Raw genomic sequence first — 24944 nt, forward strand, 5'->3', positions numbered from 1 at the left:
GAATGCCGAGGAACATCTTCACAAATGGATGAGTAACCAATTAGCATTCCAGATATTTACAAAAGTCTGAACATTTCTAACCAATGACAGTATAAATTATGATGGAACGTAAGGGAACTTCTCTTAAATTTGTGACATTATGTTTACTTCTGCTTCCGGAGGCGCTGAAGCATTTGATCAGTTCTGGAGTTTTTAACACAATAATAACCAGTAAACAGTAAACCCTTTCACAGTCCTCTGAGTGAATTATCAGAAATCTAATTCTAGCGACACATCATTCTCCTTTATTTTCATTCCTTAGTGACAGCAAAAAGTAAACTGATATCCCGATTTTACACAATTTTATATAGGAACCAATGTCTACTAATATAAGATATGCTCGCATTTCTTTCTTTTTAACCTACTCAAGGTTAATAAAATACTTACAATATTGTTTTTGAATATGAAATAAATATGACACCAGCCTTTGATGAAAAAGAAACACACACACAACTTAAATTCCGCGAACGGATGCCATCATAACCTCTTAAGCCGAACAGGGACAGTACGTATCTTATTTTAACGTGTCCTTATCTGGGATTGTCGGTTCTTCCTAGATCCCTGACTAAGTGGATGCAAAGATATCTAAAGCTATGAAGGTATACTGTGTGAATGTGCTTAATTTATTTCTCTGACATTCAAATAAAATTTATTTCGGAGCTACAAAGAAAATTAAAATCCTTTCAAGTGTTGTTGCTCTATGTTAGATTTGTATTAAATTACTACATTTACACAGCGGCGTGCATAGCAATAGCAAACCGCTATAGTACGTTTGTAAATACACTGTCGGGCCTTTCATACATTAGATGTGACGATAACAGGTCACTGCATCCAGGTTGGTTGTTGTAAGCAGCTTGTTTTGCAACTTGTAATGAAGTCGATTAGAAGTTGGCGTAGACACGCAGACAATGCAGTTAACGAGTTTGAGGCGACTTCTGTGATGCGCCCCTGTGAGTTCGGACGTATGCCTACGCATTCGGTGGTGACACCAGTGGTCCAACATTGTTTCACCGTGACAGGGCTACACTCATCCTTAGTAGTACCAGTACTATCAGCTGGTGATATGGTAATTACGTTACACTAATATCACTTCGAGGGAACTTCCTGTAACCATTGTCAGTGGTGCACGTTGGTATGTCTCCATAAGAGCTGGAATATACCTGATTTTACCATCGTTATCATTTCGCGAGCTGTATGTTGGAAGAAGTAATACCTTGCCTTACCCTTCTTCTAACGTACGCTCTCTGAATTTTAACAGTAAAGTCCTTTGCGACGTACAACGCCTCTATTGTAACGTTCAGCACCAACTTTTAATCACTATTTCACTTACGAGATCGGGTTTCCTAATAGCGCAGGACTTAAGATCCTCTTCACATCCTCTATTAAATTTATTTCGTTAGGATCCCAGACTGACGAACACAATTCAACGAACGGTTAAAACAGGGCTGTGTACGCTACCACTTTCGTAGATAAAGTACAATTATTAAAAGTTGACCAATGAGTCTCAACCTGGACTCTGCATTCCCTTCATCAAAATTCATGCTGTCGTTTCACAATGAATTGATATATTCCACGCACCTCTTTATGTTGTGTACGTGACTTTTTACAGTGAGTGTGGGCCAATCATGTGATGGAACAGTAATGAGACTTTGTTTCCGTTTATAAGCAACCAGACAGACGTTGCTACGTTGAGCGTCTTCTGTAACAAAGTCAGTTTTCTTAAGGACATTTTACCGGCTCGAAGTGAGTTGCTTACCAACCTCGTTACGAGGTATTTATCGAAATTTGGGGTGACGGTAGAAATATCTTCTGCCAACTTCTGCCACAACAATCTGACTTCATGTGACATCAAGCACTCGTCTATCAGCACCGATTGTAGGGGTTCTTATGAATAAATCCTGCATCTAGTGTAGGCACGGTACTGTTGGAAGTGGACTACGGTATGAACTACAGTTACAATTCCGTTATTCACGCTGTTGCACTGGACTTTCGCAAGTGGAGTGGCAGTAAAAAGATAGAAACAGATTCTAGGAACAGAGTTAAGAGATTCACTGATGGGATTACTTTAAGAACATAATACAGCGTAAACTGTCTTACCAAAACTGTCTGGACATTCTTATGCAAAACGGAATTGACCATTAATTGTCATGAGACGTAGACCACCAATATAAAAGGAAGGAGGAAGACGTGTTGTCGTTAGAGAACCAGTAAAAGGAGAAAGGGTCGGTCAGAAGAAATCATTGACGTCGAAAGAGCGAGTCATTGGATATCATCTAGCTAACAGATCTATGGGGGACGTTTCAAAAGTTCTAATGCTGTTGAAGACGAGTGTTAGTAACGTAATTAGCAAGGCAAACTCCCCATCGCACCCGTCCACTGCACTGCATCAAACTTTGTTAAAGTTTCTCAGTCCATCCTTCGATAAGAATCTAAACCAATCTCCCCACGGGCTATCCAATGGGCCAACTTACCATGTTTGAAACATAACACAGGTCAAACATGAAAACAGGAAGATAGTGTACTGAACTCTGGAAAGAAGAAGCAAAATAGAAGCAGTGAAAGAGTATTATGAGCAATATAGTGCGACGTTAATGACCGTTGTGTTGTGGTTGTGTGTTCGTGGCGCTAGACTGTGAACAAGATCTGGATTCAAATGTCCGTCCTGCCCCACATTTTTTTCACAAAATTACGGAATGTACGTCCGGTCATTGACGTGTCTGTTCGTTGAAATCAAACTTGTGTATGTGTCGTGGTGTAATACCAGTTTGTAACAACTACGTGAAACGAAGGAACCTACAGACGTACGTATCTGCTATTTATTCTACATACTATTGAAAGACTGTACATACTATTGAATAGCGATTTGTAGAACACAAGAGGTGTTTCCGCCGTTCGTATCTTGAGAAATCCATGGCAGCAGAACTTGCTCTACATATCGAACATCGTATTGCATTGGACATGAAGTCTGTTATTACACGGACCTACAGTTTCTGGGATAGCGTCATAAAGGAAGCGACTGCAATAAAATTTGTGACAACACTCTCAGTAAAGATGGTTGCCTGCAGCTAAACACAGCTTTGTATCCGGCCATGGGAAGTATGAAGCGGGAGCGGCGTACGCAGCGAGCACACAACGAAGCCAATACTTTATATAGTTCTGAACGGAGCACCAGCGACGTCACACAAGGCAGCGCAGCTATGTGACAGTTGCAACCAAAACACAGTTACCACTTCACAATGGTCGAGGAGCACTCGACCGGATTTTAAGCGATTTAGGCGGCTGGAAGTTCTATAAAAATTTTATCATTACATTATTTCTATGTAAATAAAATTATTTTTGCTTAACTATATTCAATCTATCTCTTTCTGTGACTGGTTTTGACACACACACACACACACACACACACACACACATTACTACATGTTCTCAAATTCTTGTGTAGAGGAGAGGAATAGTCAAGCAGATTTAGTTTCTGTCTGTTTGAGGTACATATTATCTATTATGTTACTGCTGGGTAGGTCGCCCCACATCTTTGTACGAAGCCTTATTCCTTCCTTTGCCACACGAAAACAGACGCAAGAGAACGGTAATTCACATCCTCTTCAGTTATTATATATAAGGCGACCACTGCCATTTTCAAACTGAAAATCAATATTGACAAGGAATTAGTTAGGTACGTAAATTTACTCGGGCTGTCATTAGTATGCCCAACTGTTTCAATACTTCTTTTTAAGAGGTCGCAGAATGAACATCACGTGTTAACCTTATTACAAGCTTCTGCGAAACAACCTACTTTTTCCTCAGTGAAGAGTTACTCCAGCTAACATTACTGAACCGTGAAATTTTACTTTCAAAACCTTTTCTTAAAGAATTTACTTTATTTACTAGCGATTCATCAAGAAGATTAATACACTATGTGAGCAGGGAAGTAGTTGCCAAGGAGTAACTAATGGAAACAAATTAAATTTCAACCAATGGAAATTTTATTCATAAAAGCCTTTTCAAAAACAGATTCAAAATTTATAAGCAGAAAAGCACCCTCGAAATATCAATTTACAATTATTCAGAGGCGGAATAAAAAAATTTCTTTGTCACAGTAGGAGCCTGCGGGCTGAGAAACTCCGCTCCCTTTCAACACGGCCGTAGTCACGACCGCTCACAACGACCTCTGAAAAGCTACACTGGTGCAAATTTGCAACACACCAGATTACTTTAAACTAAATTTTTTTTAACACCTCACACAATCACATAAACCATGCACCCCGTAAGAGGGATGACAATGGTACAAAACACTCACATTAAAAATTATTTGCCACTGAAAGTGCAACTTGATATACTAAAATGACCATTTAAATAAAATCCATGAAATGCAGTTTTACATAAAATGTACCAACATGCTCTACATTACACATATACCGCCTCGCAAGATGATAGACAAAATAAAAACATATTTCAGGAATTCGGCCCTTACCTTAATTCTATAAATTCGTTAACACCGAATCCGACAAACATGACAGAGGCAACGGCAGACCGACAGACAGACTGACACTAACTGCCTAACAAACGCGGACAAGAGACAAACGAGCAATCTGGGAACGAGAGGCTGACCAAGAGAACAAGTAGAATGTAACAAGTAAATGAAACAACATATCTTCAATAACTTAACTTCTAATAAACTGTAATGCCTGGTGAAGACCTGGAGCAGCACCCCCAACGCTCTCCCGAATAGTCCGCTGAAAGCCACTTCAACGGACGCAGGAAGGCGCGCCCATCTCCCGTCTCACGGCGTCGCAGCTCGCACCGGCCAGTCCGACGTCGTGGGCCGACGTAGGCAGGCTCTACAGTGACATAAGTGTTACCCTTCTCTGGACCACCTAATAGCTTTTAAACGGCACTGTGCCCGTGTTCGCCAGCTCGTAAAAAGACGGAATGTCAGAAACGTTGGGAGACGTATGTCGGACCATTGGGTGCCATACGTCGACTTCACAAGTCTGGATGGAAATCAAACATGTCTTTTGGTGTCAGGCCCACTCATCTGTCCCTCGTATTAAGATCGATGGAGTGTTATCTACCTACACAAACGCAATCGTCGAGCACTTCGCCAGGCACTAATCTTGGGCCCCTGCATCGGAGAACTACCCCTTACATTTAGCTTCCTGAAACGACTGATGGAAGGAAACTCCTCTCGTTCACTACGCGCCACAGTGAACCATATAATGCTCAATTTACCAAGTGGGATTTTCTCGGCACCCTTGCATATTTTGCCTACACAGCTCCTGGGCCAGGTCTGATCCACGTTCAGATGATTAAACATCCCTTACTAGACGATCGGCGACTTACCCTCGTCATCTTCAACGACATTTGGAGGATGGCGTATTTCCATCGCAATGGTGCGATAGCACCATCATTCCAGAGCTCAACTCTGGTAAAAACCCGGCTGGGGTGGATAGCTATCAGCCCATCAGCTTCACCAGCTTTCTTTGTAAGCTGCTAGAACATATTGTGAGTCGGCAGTTGTGTTGGCTCAGGTAGTCGTGGTGCCTGCTGGCTCCATTCCAGGACGGTTTCCGCCAGGGTCGCTCTACCGCTCACAACCTAGTGTCCCTCGATTTTGCCATCCGAACAGCCCCCTCCAGCCGCCAACCACAAGTTGCCATCTTTTTTTGACTTAAGACAAGCCTACGACACGACTTGGCGACAGCATATCCTTACCACTTTACAAGAGTGTGGTGGTCATGGCCCACTACAGATTTTCACCCAAAACTTCTTCTCCGTGCTTTCTATGTTCAAGTTGGTGCCTCCTGGAGTTCCCCAAAAATCCAGGAGAATGGGGTCCTGCATGGCTCAGTATTGAGCACGTACTTATTTTTAGTGGCCTGTAACGGTCTAGCAGCAGTGGTGGGGCCATCTGTCTCACCTTCCCTGTATGCAGACGACTTCTGCATTTCGCACTGCTCCTTCATTACAGGCGTTGCTGAGCGGTGCTTACAGAGACACATTCAAAAGGCGCAGGTATGGGCTGTAAGCCTCGAAACCCAGTTTTCAGCCGTGAAGTCTTGTGTCATGCACTTCAGTCGGCCTCGTACAATTTATACCGAACCTGAACTTTACCTTGAAGACGATCCACTCACTATTGTCAAAACTTACCGATTTTTAGGACTTATTTTTGACGCCCGATTGACTTGGCTTCCTCATCTTTATCTGCTTAAACGAAGGCTCTGGCAGCATCACAATGCCCTCCACTGCCTCAGGAACATTAAGTGGGGTGAAGATCGCTCTACACTGCTGGGGCTCTACAGAGCTCTTGTTCAATCCCGCCCTGACTATTGGAGTTTGTTTTATGGTTCGACGGCGTCCTCAGTATTGTGGTTACTAGATCCACTGCACCACTATGGGGTTCGATTAGCGACTGGAGCTTTTAGGACAAGTCCAGTGATCAGCCTAATGGCGGAGGCTGCGGTCCCTCCATTGCAGATCGGGCACCGACAACTTCTCGCTAATTACGTTGCGCGCATTCGTAGCTCTCCTGAGCAAGAAAATTACCACCTCTTTTTCCCAACAACTGCAGTTCATCTCTCGCATCGGCGGCCCAGTTCAGGGATTACGATTGCGGCTTTCGTCCGCTCCCTTCCATGTGAATTGATCCCTTCACGACCACTAATCCAGGTCCATTCACATACACCTCCATGGTGTATACCTATGCCGCAGCTCCATCTGGACCTTTTGCGTGGCCCTAAGACTCAGTTCCTCCCAAGCCTATACGCTTTCATTTCCTCTCTATTCTTGACGCGTCCCGGAGCTCTGAAGTAGTTTACACCGACAGCTCGATGGTCACATTGGCTTTGCCTATGCTCACAGAAGACATACTGAAGAGCGGTCCTTGCCAGATGGCTGGAGTGTTTTCACTGCAGAGCAGGTGGCCGTGTCTTGTACTCTTTCCATTCATGCTCTGGCGAGTCCTTTCTTGTGTGTAGCGACTCCTTGAGCAGCATACAAGCTATCGATCAGTGCTATCGTCGCCATCCTTTGGTAGCGACCATCCAGGAGTCCGTTTCTGCCCTGGGACGGTCCAGTCGATCAGTGGTGGTTGTCTCGGCCCCAGGATATGTCGGAATCCCAGGCAATGAAAGTGCTGACAGGATGACCAAACAAGCTACACGGAAACCACGTCTGGAGGTAGTCATTCCCGAAACAGACCTGCATTCGGTATTACGCCGCGAGGTTTTTCGGCTTTGGGATACGGAATAGCATAACCTCGGTATGAACAAGAAACTACGTGCCATTAAGGAGACTACAAATATGTGGAAGTCTTCCATGCGTGCCTCTCGCTGGGACTCTGTAGTTCTCTGCCGGCTTGGGTAACCCACGCCTATCTCCTGCGCCATCAAGATCCCCCTCAGCGTCGGTGTGGCAGCCGGTTGACGGTGGCCCACATTCTGTTGAGCTGTCCTACTTTGGCAGTCCTGCGACGAAATCTTCGATTACCGAACATTATACCGTTAATTTTCGGTGGCAACGGCTCAGCGGCTGATTTATGTTATATGCGAGACTGCGCGGGAGTTTGTTGTTCTACCAAAGTTTTGGCGCATGTCCTTGTCACATTGTATTCCCTACTCTAGCGCTTTTAGGCTGGAGGTTATAATGTGTTGCGGAGTGTCTATCTTATCCTTTTCTATTCTCGTGATCAGCCAGCCACGGTCATCTGCTCCCTTGTTTTAAGCCCTTCTACCTATTTCTTGCGTCTTTCTGTGGTTCTCTCATCCTATTTTGTCCATTCTAGTATTTGCTGACCTTCTGTCGTTCTTATGGTTTTTTCTTTTCTCCTGGTTTTGCGCGGGAAGTCTGTTTCTTTTCTTCATTTCCTTGTGGACTTGTGTTATAGGAACAAGGGACTGATGACTAAGCGGTTTGGTTCCTTGCCCCCGCCCCCTTTTAAACCAACTAACCTTAAACATATATGGTCAATAACACGCCACATTCAGTTTCACCTCTTACAGTTTACAATCACACAAGGATTTAGAATAGATTGTTTAATTTACTAATATATTTCCAGTGTCACCACCGGTCAGTGTACAACACATATTTTGACTTATCTAAATTGAGTGTCAGCCCGTTTGCAAAGAAATTGTTATTAATTTTGAAGGAAATTTCATTTACATTTCCGGCTTCTTCCATTGGGTTTATTTGATGTTAGTATACTATGCTACGCCGAATCATTTCGGTCCCATGGCGACGAGAGTACTTTGCTGTAATTACAGCACACGTACCAAATTCAGTAAATTACAAATATATAGCTCAGACCCTGTTTTAATATCGTGGTAGAGCAATGTTTTAATAAGTGAAGAGGATCTACATACGAATTAAATTACACCACCATTCTTTTTCGTTATGTGTACATATTTTTGAAAAATAAACTGCTGTTTTTACAGGTATATGTTCCTGACTCCCTTCCTTGATGAGAATTCCGCAGCGTATATTTGATTACCGAAGATAAATTGCTTTATACTTCGTGGCGAGTAAGCGCTGGGACGGGAGACGAATGGTCCATTTTACTTTATTGTGGTAATGCAGAGATTAACGAAATTGCTGTACTTCCTGACAATAAATAAAAATACGCAACTGCCAAAAAAGTATGTAATTACTTTCGTCGTGTTTAGAGAAATATATTTCAATACTAGCTATTCCAGGCGAACTTCGTCCCGCCTCTGAAAATCTTTATATGTTATAGCTGACCCGGCAAACGTTGTTTTGCCTTATAAATTGTCTGTAGTCTTTAAGAATAATGTACACGTGTAACGCAATGTATATCCGACGAACTTCGATGTGTACGTGTAACAGAATAACCGTTGTTGGCGGGAGCTCGTGACACAAACAGTAACAATCACTTCTTTTCCTGTAAATGTACACATATCTACAGATTTCCGTCCCTTTTTTGTCTTAGAGTATATTACAGTCTCTCCACACCTCCATGTTCTTTAAGCTTATACAGCTCCCTGTACTACCGTAGAAGTTATTCCTTGATGTCATCCTATCTCACTCTTATGGTCAACGTCTCTAACATATTGCTTTCTCGTCAATTCTGTGGAAACTTGCTCATTTTTTATCTTAATTTTTTTGCTAACCTCATTTTTATCTCATTTTGTTCTATATTGTTCGTTGAATTTGCCCGTGGCGGACGTCCGATGACACTCGTTCAGGTTGTACGTTGATCCGTTCACTCAGCTTTTTATTACAGAGGGTACTCAACCCTCTGACCGCATAGGCTGATCTACCGTGCCGGTGCCAGTACCTCGCCTCCTACCTTCCAGACTTCACAGAAGCTCTCCTGCGAACCTTGCAGAACTAGATTAGCCACGGCCTGTGGGATGTCTCCAGAATGAAGTTACATATCAGCGCACACTCCGCTTCTGAGTAAAAATCTCATTCTGGAAACATCCCCCAGGCTGTGGGTAAGCCATATCTCCGCAATATCCTTTCTTCCAGCAGTGCTAGTTCTGTAAGGTTCGCAGGAGGCTTCTGTGAAGTTCGGAAGGTAGGAGACACGGTACTGGTGGAAGTAAAGCTGTAGAGCACTTGCCCGCGTAAGGTCCCAAGTCTGAGTGTCGGTTCGACACACAATCAGCCAGGAAGGTTCACTAGTAGACCTTCTTTGGGCCGAGAATTACGAAACGAGGTTACACCTTTTTCTGACGGGGAAATAAAGCCCCTTTATGAAAAGGAATATGGTGACTCAAAAGTACTACGTAGTTATTTTACCAGAAAAATACGCATAGGAAAATTACCACTACATTTACTTACGAGACAGCTCGAAAAGAAATATCTAATGTTCGAACAATGATCAGATCTGGTAAAGGGACGCTATTATTGACCTAACTTGTTAGCAAACTGGCAGCATCGTTAGGTACTACAAATTCGTAATTTAACGTGTGCTGTTTTCAACTTTGTTTCTGAATCTTACGTTTGGTTCATCAGGCCAACAGTGTGACATCTTCCTGGTGAGACTGCCATTCCTTCTGGTGGCAGACGTAGTCCTACGAAACTGGGAGAGCTCCTGTGCTGGAGAGAAGGGTACTCGACGTTTTTTGTTTTGAAAGCCGATGCGCGCCGACGTCTCAGACAAGGTGGAGAGCGACTCGGCTAACAAGACCCGTGCTTCAGATTCTGCCATCGTATCATGCGATAGGCAGAAACAGCCGACCTGCCGAGAATACCGGAATCGGCCTTAGGAAACTGTTTTCTGCCAACTGGCTACTGCACATGAGAATAATGATATGAATAAGGGTGCAAGAGGATAAGGTACTTTTTAGTTGCAGTAACTCATACTGAGATAGTGAATACTATATCTCGAAGCTAAAAGCGATCTCACTAATAGGTGTTCGCAATGTACGGCCGCTTTCCTTCTCTATTCTTCCCCAGTTCGAGATTGTGCTCCTTCTGTAATGACCTCGTTGTCGACGGGACGTTAAACACTAATCTCTTCCTCCTCCTTCTCCTCCTCGTCACCGTCAGACAGGCATAATGGTGAGTATCGAATGTATCTACATTTTTCGGTTCATAAAGTACAATGTCTGACAAAAATAGCGAAGAACCCAGAAACCATAATAGGATGTCAATATAAGGTCGTATACTTACACACCGTTGGTAGGCAGGTGAATGTTTAGGGTTGTAATTCTCTGTGGCACTTACAATGACCACCAGGGAGCATTAGTGTTATTACCAGACCTTACAGATTATATAAGTAACTTGACCTTCTTCAGACGTTGAGTAATTACTCTGCAGGAAACGAAACTGCGGCATACTAGTGTAATACAGCGTCATAAGTGTCTGAAAGAGTTTAAGAAGTGCTTCATTATAGTTCTCCAATATTCCCGCTGATCGAGTCGTACAGTATCCAGAGTAGAAGGAGCAGGACATAAGTGTTTAAAATTCTATCGAAAACGAGGTCATTAGAGACGCAGCACAATTTCGCATTAGGGAAGGATGGGGAAGAAAATAAGCCATGCCCTTTCAAAGAAGCTATTCCCCCATTTGCATGAAGCGATTTAGGATAATCATAATAGACCTAAAACAGTATGGCTGGACGCGCGTTGGAACCGTTGTCCTCCCCAGTGCGAGTCCAGTGTACTGACAACTGTGCCAGCTCGCTCGGTCAGTATACAGATTTGTGGGTGTTCCGAAGGGTCTGTATGCCAATGTTAGACTGACAGTAATTAACTATGGCAAAACTGGTGTAGAAGCTTAGTATTTGGAGAATGAATTAAAAACAAAAGTAATAGAAATAAACTTCGTGGTTAGTCGCAGAAACGGATTATGCAAATTCACAACAATTACAGTGTGACACAGAGATACAATTCTGCGTTTTCCTGCTAGTGATGCATAGACGTAATTACACTTTGTTTAGAATGCCCTTATTCATAACGTATATGAAATATTTAAAACAATGAAGCGCATCTAAGGCTATCTTCATATATACAACACTAATAGCAGTGCCTCATCAGAGGACAGAGCATTTTTTTCTTAAATATTACTCGTCTCCAGGTACACTTGAACAGCCAATTCACACTAACAGAGCTGCCTTTCAGCAGATTCCTAATTAATTTAAAACGAAAATTTCATTAACATTAATGTATATTAATCATATGCTCAAAAGCTAAACCAACGTCTTATGTAGCTAGCTTGATCCCTTACTGACTTGATAACAGCTAAAGTAGGAGATGTAACCGGTGTCCTCTATATCTTGACGGTCGCTGTGTGACCGTCATACAACGAGAATTTTGTGGAAGTTGTTGTATTCTTCAACAGTTTATTGAACGTAGCTTCTTCTACAATACAATAGCTGGCTGTACAATTGATGTAGACGTCCGTCGATCTAGCCGGAGATGTGGTTCCTCTCGGTCGGCTGGTACTTCGATCGGCGGTGCAGTACAGCGGTTTCGGTGATATCTTCTCGGAGACTCTGCTATAGCGGTTGCTATTAGCAGCGGACGAAGACTAGTCTGCCTTCGACCGGCCAGGCCTATATAGTGAGCTGGAGCCAATAGAAACCCGGCGTAGGAATCCGTGGCCGGATATGTCGCGGCGACTTCTGCAAGGAAAGGTTCTTATCAATCGACTGGAATCTTCGGCGTGGATACCTGATGTCTTCGCCTGTTTGGCTGTTGGTTTGTATCCCTCGTAGAGTGGCTGTTAGGCGATGTTGCCAGCTATTTAGGGCAACCAGATGGCAGACAGTACAGAAGTGTTGTCGTCGGCACTGCAGTTGACTTTCAGTCTGGTAATGGTGATAAAAAAGTATCTCTCGTTCCCTTTGCCAGTGGAATTCCGATTCATATCTCACTTTTCACCACACCATTATGTCAGCAGAATATTTCACAGGTATTGTCCCTACCAGATATCCAGGGGCAGATCTTCGGTCTCTGAATTCTTATATCATTTACCTCTGCCTTTCTCTCTGATCTCAACAATTTCGAGTAGATGTACAACCTGGAGCGCGTATTCTTCGTATTACATAGTTTGCTGCGTTCTTCCTGAGCTGATCGGTCTTCTTATTCTCCAAAATCGCGTCATGCCCGTCAGTCGTAACAAATCTTGCTTCTCGTCCATTTGCTCATTGTTCTGGTTCGCAAAAACGTGTCCGTCATTACTGCGTTATGGTCAGCTTGGATCGCCATGCGGTATCACAGCTTTCTCGTGATGATTAATACTTCTACAATGTAAAGTTACTCCAGAATAGTCCACCATTCCAGTGTTTGGTATCTACATCGGCATAGCGAATCGAGTCGTCATATTGGGGCGATCAAAAGTTTCCGTTTGAGGGCGTCACTACAGCGTATATGCAATCTAGCTCGACTCCGATGCGCGTATGTAAGCACCGACATGTAAGCAAGAGGATAGCGTGACCTTGGAACGAAAATTTTGATCGTCCCCTTACTTTTATACACACACACACACACACACACACACACACACACACACACACACACACACGCCGCTTGGCGTTCTGATCAACTACAGTATAGACACTGGGAGATACGTAACTCTTACCTGAAGCCGCAGTAGTTCACGCCACAGTTGCCGAGGTCGCTATCGCAACGCTTGTGTGGTGGCACTTGACATGGACGCATACCGTTTCGAGTTCTGGTGGCGAAAAATTTTCACACCCACTATTTTGTCGTTAAGAGGGGAAGTGATAGCGGAAAGACACTATTACCAGTCCTTGCGTCAGTCCCCAGCATTAAATTCCGAACGTCCCTGCGTATCTCATGAAACGAAGGCATGTGACATTGTTGATGGTCACCTGTCCATTGGACAGGGTTGTTAAAGTCTGCAGCCCTGTAAGTGCTGTTCGAGAGGTATAGACTATGTCCGCACTAGGTTTATCCCTCTATCTTCCCTTCATATACAAAAAACCAAGCCAATCCAAGCATTATACTTTAAAGTACTCATCTCAGGCACTTACACGTTACAGATACACACGTGACATTTCCAAAAGGGCTTGGAGGAAGGTAATGAAAAGCATCTCTGCTAGGGCTTGAATGGAACGGCGATGTACCATTCCTCTTTCTTCTCGCCCCCACTCCCTCCCTCCGCCCCCCCCCCCCCCCCGCCCCCCACGCGTTCATTAAACGGGTAAGGGACTAGTTCTACGTTTCCATTACTCCACCTATGTTGACGAGACTCATACATAGCTTTTATGGCAGATAGTTGGTGCGACAACAGGTGTCGCAACAACTACGTCACCTGTGTATGTCCAACGTCCCGCACTATAAATAAATATGAGACCCAATGGATGGACCGGCAGTTCGTGTCTCGTCTTTAAACTGTACATGATGCCAATTCAGGACTCTAATTGTTGCATCGGTTTTCTGGGCCTCTGTTTTGGGTTGGAAATCTCTTTTGCCGACCGAAGTGGCCGTGAGGTTCTAGGCGCCGCAGTCTGGAACCGCGAGACCGCTACGGCCGTAGGTTCGAATCCTGCCTGGAGCATGGTTGTGTGTGATGTCCATAGGTTAGTTAGGTTTAACTAGTTCTAAGTTCTAGGGGACTAATGACCTCAGAAGTTGAGTCCCATAGTGCTCAGAGCCATTTGAACCATTTTGAAATATCTTTGACCGTGTGGTGTTGGTTAAGACGATCAGCCGTACCGATTTGGCCTCACATTACTCGATGTTGTAACGTTTGCTCCCTACTGTATTGCGGGTCATCGACATTGTATCGATCTTGGTATCGACACGCTACACAGTTTGCAACACCGGGCTAGTTTAATACACGCTATAACACCAAAGTAACCGTACACCTGTTCCATAACCGTCAGTGGGCAACAAGGCCGTTTGGGATCCATGCAAGTGAGTACCTAGTGATATTGCTGGGGGTTGTAATTAATGTGGAGTCTTTTAGCTCTGATGTTTTAGTTATATGTTCACCTGAAGGTGTGATTTTTAGTGCCACGATACCTGTAGTAGTCGCATAATAAAGGACTAAACATAGCTGAAGTGTTTTATTAACACCAAAGACGACTACACACAGCTGGTTTTGCTCTTCCTACAAGGTTGTCTGCAGTAAATTTTATGAGTTTTTATACCTCCTCCTAGGTTTTGCTAGTGCTTCCTTTGATGGGTCTCAGCAGGGAGGTCTTTATCGACTGTTCTGTCGTGTTCCCCGTGAATGCTCTTATCGTAGTGCTCCCACAGTTCTTCTTAATTTACTATGCATATTTGTTTTCCTCCCTGAAAGCACTGAAGCTGATGTGACTGCATCGTGGCGAGGTGGCTCATCTGCTCCGATTCCTCAAGTGTGCTTGTTGGTATTGGACAGATTTACTCAGCAGATACGATGGTGCAAAATGTTCAAGACGCTCTGCTTCTCTTCCAACGACAGATGCAATAAATTATTTTCAGGGAGGTTCTAGGGCACATAGGGATCCGGCGTGTATTAATGTGGAGGCTGGACGTGTGGCATCGCCCGCTCTGCCTGTGAGTGGACATGTGGCTGCTCCTTCAGCAAGGTAAGAGCAGGCACACGGGGGGAGGGGTTTATTAGTTATTGGGAGCTCCAACGTTAGGCGGGTGATGGAGCCCCTTAAAGAAATAGCGGGAAGGTCGGGGAAGAAGGCCAGTGTTCACTCTGTCTGCTTGCCAGGCGGTCTCATCCGAGATGTGGAGGAGGCTCTGCCGGCGGCGATAGAGAGCACTGGGTGCACCCGACTGCCAATTGTTGCTCATGTCGGCACCAATGACTCCTGCCGTCTGGGTTCAGAGGTCCTCCTCAGTTCGTACAGACGGTTGGCGGAATTGGTGAAGGCGGAAAGCCTCGCCCGCGGGGTGAAATCAGAGCTAACTATTTGTAGTATCGTTCCCAGAACCGATCGCGGTCCTCTGGTTTGGAGCCGAGTGGAAGGCTTAAACCAGAGGCTCAGGCGATTCTGCGGAGATCTGGGGTGCAAATTTCTCGACCTCCTCTATCGGGTGGAGAAATGTAGGGTCCCCCTGAATAGGTCAGGCGTGCACTACACGCTGGAAGCGGCTACAAGGGTAGCGGAGTACGTGTGGAGTGCACATGGGGGTTTTTTAGGTTAGAGAATCCCCTCCCTAGGCCCGACAAGACGCCTCCTGAGACGCAGCAAGGTAGGAGTAGGCAAAATGCAACAGGGAATAACAATATTAATGTGCTAATAGTAAACTGCAGGAGCGTCTACAGAAAGGTTCCAGAACTGCTCTCATTAATAAACGGTCACAACGTCCATATAGTACTAGGGACAGAAAGTTGACTGAAACCAGATGTAAATAGTAATGAAATCCTAAACTCAGATTGGAATGTATACCGCAGAGACAGGCTGGACAGTGAAGGGGGAGGCGTGTTTATAGCGATAAGAAGTGCAATAGTATCGAAGGAAATTGACGGAGATCCGAAATGTGAAATGATTTGGGTGTAGGTCACGGTTAAAGCAGGCTCAGACATGGTAGTTGGATGTCTCTATAGGCCCCCTGGCTCAGCAGCTGTTGTGGCTGAGCACCTGAAGGATAATTTGGAAAATATTTCGAGTAGATTTCCCCACCATGTTATAAATCTGGGTGGAGATTTTAATTTGCCGGATATAGACTGGGAGACTCAGACGTTCATAACGGGTGGCAGGGACAAAGAATCCAGTGAAATTTTTATAAGTGCTTCATCTGAAAACTACCTTGAGCAGTTAAACAGACAACCGACTCGTGGCGATGACATATTAGACCTTCTGGTGACAAACAGACCCGAACTATTTGAAAAAGTTAACTCAGAACAGGGAATCAGCGATCATAAAGCGGTTACGGCATCGATGATTTCAGTCGTAAATAGGAATATTAAAAAGGGTAGGAAGATTTTTCTGTTTAGAAAAAGTGACAAAAAGCAGATTTCAGAGTACCTGTTGGCTCAACACAAAAGTTTTGTCTCAAGTACAGATAGTGTTGAGGATCAGTGGACAAGGTTCAAAACCGTCGTACATAATGCGTTAGATGAGTATGTGCCAAGCAAGATCGTAAGAGATGGAAAAGAGCCACCGTGGTACAACAACCGAGTTAGAAAACTGCTGCGGAAGCAAAGGGAACTTCACAGCAAACATAAACATAGCCAAAGCCTTGCAGACAAACAAAAATTACGCGAAGCGAAATGTAGTGTGAGGAGGGCTATGCGAGAGGCGTTCAATGATTTCGAAAGTAAAGTTCTATGTACTGACTTGGCAGAAAATCCTAAGAAATTTTGGTCTTATGTCAAAGCGGTAGGTGGATCAAAACAAAATGTCCAGACACTCTGTGACCAAAATGGTACTGAAACAGAGGATGACAGACTTAAGACCGAAATACTAAATGTCTTTTTCCAAAGTTGTTTCACAGAGGAAGATTGCACTGTAGTTCCTTCTCTAGATTGTCGCACAGATGACTAAATGGTAGATATCGAAATGGACGACAGAGGGATAGAGAAACAATTAAAATCGCTCAAAAGAGGTAAGGCCTCTGGACCTGATGGGGTACCAGTTCAATTTTACACAGAGTACGCGAAGGAACTTGCCCCCCCTTCTTGCAGCGGTGTACCGTAGGTCTCTAGAAGAGCGTAGCGTTCCAAAGGATTGGAAAAGGGCACAGGTCATTCCCGTTTTCAAGAAGGGACGTCGAGCAGATGTGCAGGACTATAGACCTATATCTCTAACGTCGATCAGTTGTAGAATTTTGGAACACATATTGTGTTCGAGTATAATGACTTTTCTGGAGACTAGAAATCTACTCTGTAGGAATCAGCATGGGTTTCGAAAAAGACGGTCATGTGAAACCCAGCTCGCGCTATTCGTCCACGAGACTCAGAGGGCCATAGATACGGGTTCACAGGTAGATGCCGTGTTTCTTGACTTCCGCAAGGCGTTCGATACAGTTCCCCACAGTCGTTTAATGAACAAAGTAAGAGCATATGGACTATCAGACCAATTGTGTGATTGGATTGAGGAGTTCCTAGATAACAGGACGCAGCATGTCATTCTCAATGGAGAGAAGTCTTCCGAAGTAAGAGTGATTTCAGGTGTGCCGCAGGGGAGTGTCATAGGACCGTTGCTATTCACAATATACATAAATGACCGTGTGGATGACATCGGAAGTTCACTGAGGCTTTTTGCGGATGATGCTGTGGTGTATCGACAGGTTGTAACAATGTAAAATTGTACTGAAATGCAGGAGGATCTGCAGCGAATTGACGCATGGTGCAGAGAATGGCAATTGAATCTCAATGTAGACAAGTGTAATGTGCTGCGAATACACAGAAAGATAGATCCTTTACCATTTAGCTACAAAATAGCAGGTCAGCAACTGGAAGCAGTTAATACCATAAATTATCTGGGAGTACGCATTAGGAGTGATTTAAAATGGAATGATCATATAATGTTGATCTTCGGTAAAGCAGATGCCAGACTGAGATTCATTGGAAGAATCGTATGGAAATGCAATCCGAAAACAAAGGAAGTAGGTTACAGTACGCTTGTTCGCCCACTGCTTGAATACTGCTCAGCAGTGTGGGATCCGTACCAGATAGGGTTGATAGAAGATATAGAGAAAATCCAACGGAGAGCCACGCGCTTCGTTACAGGATCATTTAGTAATCGCGAAAGCGTTACGGAGAGGATAGATAAACTCCAGTGGAAGACTCTGCAGGGGAGACGCTCAGTAGCTCGGCACGGGCTTTTGTCAAAGTTTCGAGAACATACCTTCACCGAAGTGTCAAGCAGTGTATTGCTCCCTCCTACGTATATCTCGCGAAGAGACCATGAGGATAAAATCAGAGAGATTAGAGCCCACACAGAGGCATACCGACAATCCTTCTTTCCACGAACAATATGAGAATGGAATAGAAGGGAGAACCGATAGAGGTACTCAAGGTACCCTCCGCCACACACCGTCAGGTGGCTTGCGGAGTATGGATGCAGATGTAGATGTAGAAATTGCCGATGTGGCTATTAAGAAGGTTCACTCCCTTCAAGCTCTTACTCGATGTTCGTTTCTCCTGCGGGTAGTCACCACATACGTGACCTGTATGACCATGGAAGAGAGGAGCAATAAAATGTGGCCTCGAAGTCTTCAGTGCGACCGTGGCTCAGGAATTCTAACAGCGACGATATGAGGAAGTAGTCCTTAAACAGTCATCATACGAGTTGGGACAGCTAATGTTGATGTTCACATGGATGGGATATCCAACATCTCAACGTCATTTTGCGTACTCTTCCGTTGGAGATGTAGCTTTATTTCGCTGGCGAACCATTACGTTTGTTAACATTAGTGGACGCACGTAAAATTTCTTTATTAGCTCTATGAAACTATCACTTGCTCCCTTGTCCGTATGCTAGTCACGTAGTCCTGTCCATGGTGTACATTAATGAAAACTGCAATATTTGTCATCATGTAATAAGACATAAAAGAAAGATAAATGTCCAGTCAGTACGGAAATCTGTTTATAAAAGTTAAAAAAATCGAACAAACTCTCTCCTGACAGACAGTGTACTTACTTTTACGTTAAATCAATATTATAGAAACAATTTGCATTAGTTTCATAAGAAAGTGTCACAGACTTTTAGCAAACGCGAAAGGAAAAATAAAAATCTGGATAAAGCCAGGCACGAACCCTGTGCCAATCTAACAGCATTTTAGTAACGACGCGCTTTTGCTATCTATGATACGTTGTAGGTATGTAGACCGTGATTTGTGTTTTATGTTGCGCTCTTCTAAAGGCTTTAATCGCCAAAATATTATTAACTGGGATGTATTCATAACAAATCATAAAAAGGACGCCTTTCAGTGAATCTTCAATCAGCGTATTCTTAAAACGGCTTAAGTCTGCTCTCATAACCTGACGCAACTTCAGTGAGACTCTAGAAAGTTAATGGCCTGAGCAGACGTTGGTAGAGCCTGGTAGGGCGTTAAAAGCATGAGGTATTTTGTTGGTTCTTAGCTGGCAGAAACGGCATGTTGGGAGTTGAAAGCAATTGGTGGCGAGCCCATCCCTTAGTAAATCTTGCCAGACAGGCCCACAGCAGTACAGAGCCAACAGGGCAGCCCCTCGTCGAGACAGGACACCAGCAGAACAATGTCGCACTACCTGCCATGGCACAACTAAAGCCTGGGCTGGGGCTAACGGTCTGAAGGGAAGCATCTAAACAGTGGAATCGTAAACCAGGCATTGTGTGCAGAGTCACGTATAATAAAAATTCACAAGTTTTCGTGTTTGCTGATACTACGAAAAAGCCTGTGAACCACTCCCATCGGCCAGAGCTTCGATCAGTTCTCTTACCAGACCGCAGGTACCAAACTTGAGTGCTTCGCAAATCTACAGAAAAGAATTCCGTTTTCCCGCAAAGTGCACGAACGGCACCACCTTCACCCGAAAATAACTGAATAAGATAAATGTTTAACAGGCAATATGAAGTTTCCCGTGATTTTATTACAACAAATCGTGCCATCAGCGTTTCGTTCTCGAGACATTCAGTGTGCTGGTGCTTATAAATAGCAAATAAACACAGGCAGCAAGGTATAATATAAAACTCTACGAATATGGGCTTCTACTGAACATGACAAATACAATATGGCGTATCGCTTTCTGCTTCTGACTCAGGTCGCGTTCCTGCTTCTGACTCAGGTCGCGTTCCCGCTTCCTATTGCTCCTACTTTAGGTGGTCCGTTGCCGAATGTGACAAAATTTTGTTTCACATGACGAAATGTGTCCTCATCTTGAAATATCAGGAAGTGACGTCACAGACCTAGAAGAACGCCACGTCAGTGTTAACTTGCTCCCCCGTGTTACAACGTTCAGAGAAGGGACATTTATCGTCAACACATGGCTTTCTCTTACTGTGGAAGATCCCACCAGTCGATACAACATATTTTTTAAGTTTGTGTACCTTATATGACTACCTGACGGCACACCTGAGGCTTGGTTTTAAAATGTAATTTTTTTTCTATTGTACGAGGCCTGTTCCAAAAGTGTCCGACTTTATTATTTATTACTGAACGCAACAACAGTATTGGAGCATGCGCGCCTCTTCTGCAGACATATGTAGTGCGCATATCTGACCTTTTTTTATCGGGGAAACAACCAGTCGGTGGCTAGTCTTTGACAAGTTGAAACAATCCGCAAGACTCGATAAGCTTTTGAGGATGCAGCAATGGGTAACACACAGAAAAAGGAGTGTGTACAACGGCTTCTAGGGCGGCTGCCCGTTAGCGAAGAATGAAGCAGATTCAAGTAGATCCTCAACGTCGGCAAATGAGGTTGTCATTGATCACGTACGGACTCTGATGATGCTGGATAGCCGAACCATGATCAGTGAATTGCAAAAGACGTTAGCATTAGTATTGGATTCATTCAGTCTATTTTAACGGAACATTTAGATCTCAAGTGAATCACAGAAATATTTGTGGCAAAATTGCCAACAACTGAGCAAAGATTACTTGGTTCGGAGATCGCACATGATATGACAGATACTGTGCACAGTAGTCCCGATTTCTTAACACAGTGATCGCTGTTCATGAGTCCGGAGACAAAGCACGAGTCGCCGAAGGTAACATATCGACCATCCACGAAACCCGAAAAAGTGAGGCAGCACCGCAGCAAAAGTGGGTCCCGTTGACCATCTTCTTTTGCTCCAGTGGCGTGGTCTACCACGCGTATGTCCCAGAAGGTACTAATGTCAATAAATAGTATAACCAAGAGGTTCTGCGTCGCCTTCATGAAGCATGAGACACAAACAGTCCGGCTTCTGGACAGCACGCAGTTGGCGCCTTCACTACAACAACGCACCCACCCATTGTTCATCATGTATTCAGAGGTTTTTGGCCAAACGTAACAGAGCTGCGGTTTTTCCGCCTCCATATTCCCCTAGCAACGAGTGACACTGAAACGGACCAGACTTCACAACAAGGAAGAAATTAAGTACACTTCGGCGGAACAGCAGGGCAACATTGCAAAAGATGCTTTCCAGTGATGATCGCATCAGTCGCAGAAGCGTTGGGAAAGGTGTGTAGGAGCTGAAGTGGATTACTTTAAAGGGGAGTAGTGTCTAATTATTGCATAAGAATAAAGTGTAGAACGTCCGCAGCTAGTGGTTGTGCGGTAGCCTTCTCGCTTCTCACGCCCGGGTTCCCGGGTTCGATTCCCGGCGGGGTTAGGGATTTTTCTCTGCCTCGTGATGACTGGGTGTTGTGTGCTGTCCTTAGGTTAGTTAGGTTTCAGTAGTTCTAAGTTCTAGGGGACTCACGACCATAGATGTTAAGTCCCATAGTGCTCAGAGCCAATAAAGTGTAGAAGCTGAAGTGGACTGCTCTGAAGCGCAGTAGTGTCAGATAACGTCATAAGAATAAATATTGGTTATATACCTGTAAATAACATTTTTATACTTTTTGAACAGCCCTCGAACTTTCACCATCGACGTCTCCATTTGTTTCATACAAGAGCACTGAAGGGCTCGCCGATTAGCACTAGAAATCTCTAAACACTAACTACCGTAATATAGTTTGTTAGTCTATTATGACCGGTAATGAAGTAGCTCACTGGAAAGTGAAATTTGTTACTGTGGCCACAGTGAGTGTGACTTGTTGCGTGTTACCGCCACTGTCAGCGCACGCTGGCTGGCTAGCTGGCCAACAACTGCAGGCCACGCTCCACGCACATGTTAGCAGGGAGCAGTTCGCTATTTAGGGCGTGGGTCCATTATGCAGCGGAGAGCGCTTTATCGCCTAATGGGGTCATTACGGGGCGGTCGCGGGCAGGCGCACCCGCCGCTGCCGTCACCGTGCCAGCTCGCTGACGTCACTTCCGACTGCTCACTGCGCGCGCTAGCGGCTCTTCCTCAGCGGAGCTGGTAGGTCATGTGTGCAAAGCGGCCCGCGTAGCTGAAGCGGGGTCACTGTATACCGCCTGGTCTCGTAGTAAGAGGCGTGTCGGGAGACCGAAAGGTCGTGGGATCGAATCTCCACCGCATCACAGAATATTCCCGTCTCATTTCAGTCTGCTCTCCATCTCTCAGCGATATGTTAGTTCGCCAGGAACGACACTTACGTAGGATTCCACGAGGTGTTGAATTCGGAGACTTGCAACAGGCCGCAGAGCCCTATGGAAATATTATTACCTCGTTATCACTACGTAATGATTAGAAGGGACCAGAAAAGGGGTTAAGATAGCTATCAAACTGAATAGTAAAATCGGAATTGACTTTACTTCTCTGCGTAAAGTATCGAGTGAAGTGGCGTGGTTCAAGTCTTTGTACAACCATCGAAATCTAGATTTCCCTTGGCTTCCCTCTAGGTCGATTCATGCTTTTAGCGTCAACAGATCGGAACGGAAAGTGACGTCGCGGTCAAATGGCGTCGTTTTCACACTAAAAGGAATGTCGACACATCACTTTGCTTTGCGGAGTACCGAACTGTGAAAGTGGGGGTATGAGGTACCTCCTGTGTGACAAGAAGTCGAATACAATATCAGAACTGAAACGAAATGAAATGAGCGTATGACACAGATCGCCGGTAGGCCCCATTCGGGGAAGTTCGGCCGTCAAGTCCAAGGCATATTTCAGTCGACGCCACATTGGGCGACTTGCGTACCGGTGATGAGGATTAAATGATGACGCGGACCACACAACACACCGTCTCCGAGCGGAGAAAATCTCCAACCTGTGGCCGGGAATCGAACCCGATCCCGCTTGTATAGGAGAAGAGTACGCTATCACCCAGCTAAGCAGGAGGACAGTATCAGAACTGAAGAGCTGGGTATGTTACAATTTATTAGTGGCCAACACAGAATTCATAAGTTACGTATTTTGAAGCAGTTCTTATGACAAACTGCTCAGAAATGGAACACGAGAAGAAATGGTTTCCAAACTTTACAAACCGTTGATATTTATTTCCTAGAGCAAATGTATGCATACAAACACATAAACCCATCACAGGGTATACAGAATAGAATATGTAACACCTTACTACTGTAACTTTGTCGTTGCTTTCTTTGTAGGTACTAAACTGCGCCGAAAACATGTGAACTTAAGTACATTTTCATTACGTCACTTTCGTTTCTCTGTGTGTGGTACACATTTTCCACTTGCTTTTAAACTAACTTGCCGATGAGCTACAGGCTCAGAACTGGAAGACAATGCGCTGATAACTCCTTTCCTTGTCTGGTGCGTATTGCATGGTACTCTGTATACTACTGCTATTTGCTCATTTTCCTGTCCCTATTCAGTAGGTTTTGTGAAAATAAAAGTGGCTGAAAAGCCCGAGTTAGCTCGATTCTCTCTCATTTTTACCTACCAGGTCGTTTCGGGAAATAATCGCTGGAGGAAACAGTCTGATCAAAGGGTTTGAAATACACTCCTGGAAATTGAAATAAGAACACCGTGCATTCATTGTCCCAGGAAGGGGAAACTTTATTGACACATTCCTGGGGTCAGATACATCACATGATCACACTGACAGAACCACAGGCACATAGACACAGGCAACAGAGCATGCACAATGTCGGCACTAGTACAGTGTATATCCACCTTTCGCAGCAATGCAGGCTGCTATTCTCCCATGGAGACGATCGTAGAGATGCTGGATGTAGTCCTGTGGAACGGCTTGCCATGCCATTTCCACCTGGCGCCTCAGTTGGACCAGCGTTCGTGCTGGACGTGCAGACCGCGTGAGACGACGCTTCATCCAGTCCCAAACATGCTCAATGGGGGACAGATCCGGAGATCTTGCTGGCCAGGGTAGTTGACTTACACCTTCTAGAGCACGTTGGGTGGCACGGGATACATGCGGACGTGCATTGTCCTGTTGGAACAGCAAATTCCCTTGCCGGTCTAGGAATGGTAGAACGATGGGTTCGATGACGGTTTGGATGTACCGTGCACTATTCAGTGTCCCCTCGACGATCACCAGTGGTGTACGGCCAGTGTAGGAGATCGCTCCCCACACCATGATGCCGGGTGTTGGCCCTGTGTGCCTCGGTCGTATGCAGTCCTGATTGTGGCGCTCACCTGCACGGCGCCAAACACGCATACGACCATCATTGGCACCAAGGCAGAAGCGACTCTCATCGCTGAAGACGACACGTCTCCATTCGTCCCTCCATTCACGCCTGTCGCGACACCACTGGAGGCGGGCTGCACGATGTTGGGGCGTGAGCGGAAGACGGCCTAACGGTGTGCGGGACCGTAGCCCAGCTTCATGGAGACGGTTGCGAATGGTCCTCGCCGATACGCCAGGAGCAACAGTGCCCTAATTTGCTGGGAAGTGGCGGTGCGGTCCCCTACAGCACTGCGTAGGATCCTACGGTCTTGGCGTGCATCCGTGCGTCGCTGCGGTCCGGTCCCAGGTCGAGGGGCACGTGCACCTTCCGCCGACCACTGGCGACAACATCGA

Source organism: Schistocerca serialis, chromosome 9 (assembly GCF_023864345.2).
Source record: "Schistocerca serialis cubense isolate TAMUIC-IGC-003099 chromosome 9, iqSchSeri2.2, whole genome shotgun sequence".
Classification (NCBI taxonomy): Eukaryota; Metazoa; Arthropoda; class Insecta; order Orthoptera; family Acrididae; genus Schistocerca; species Schistocerca serialis.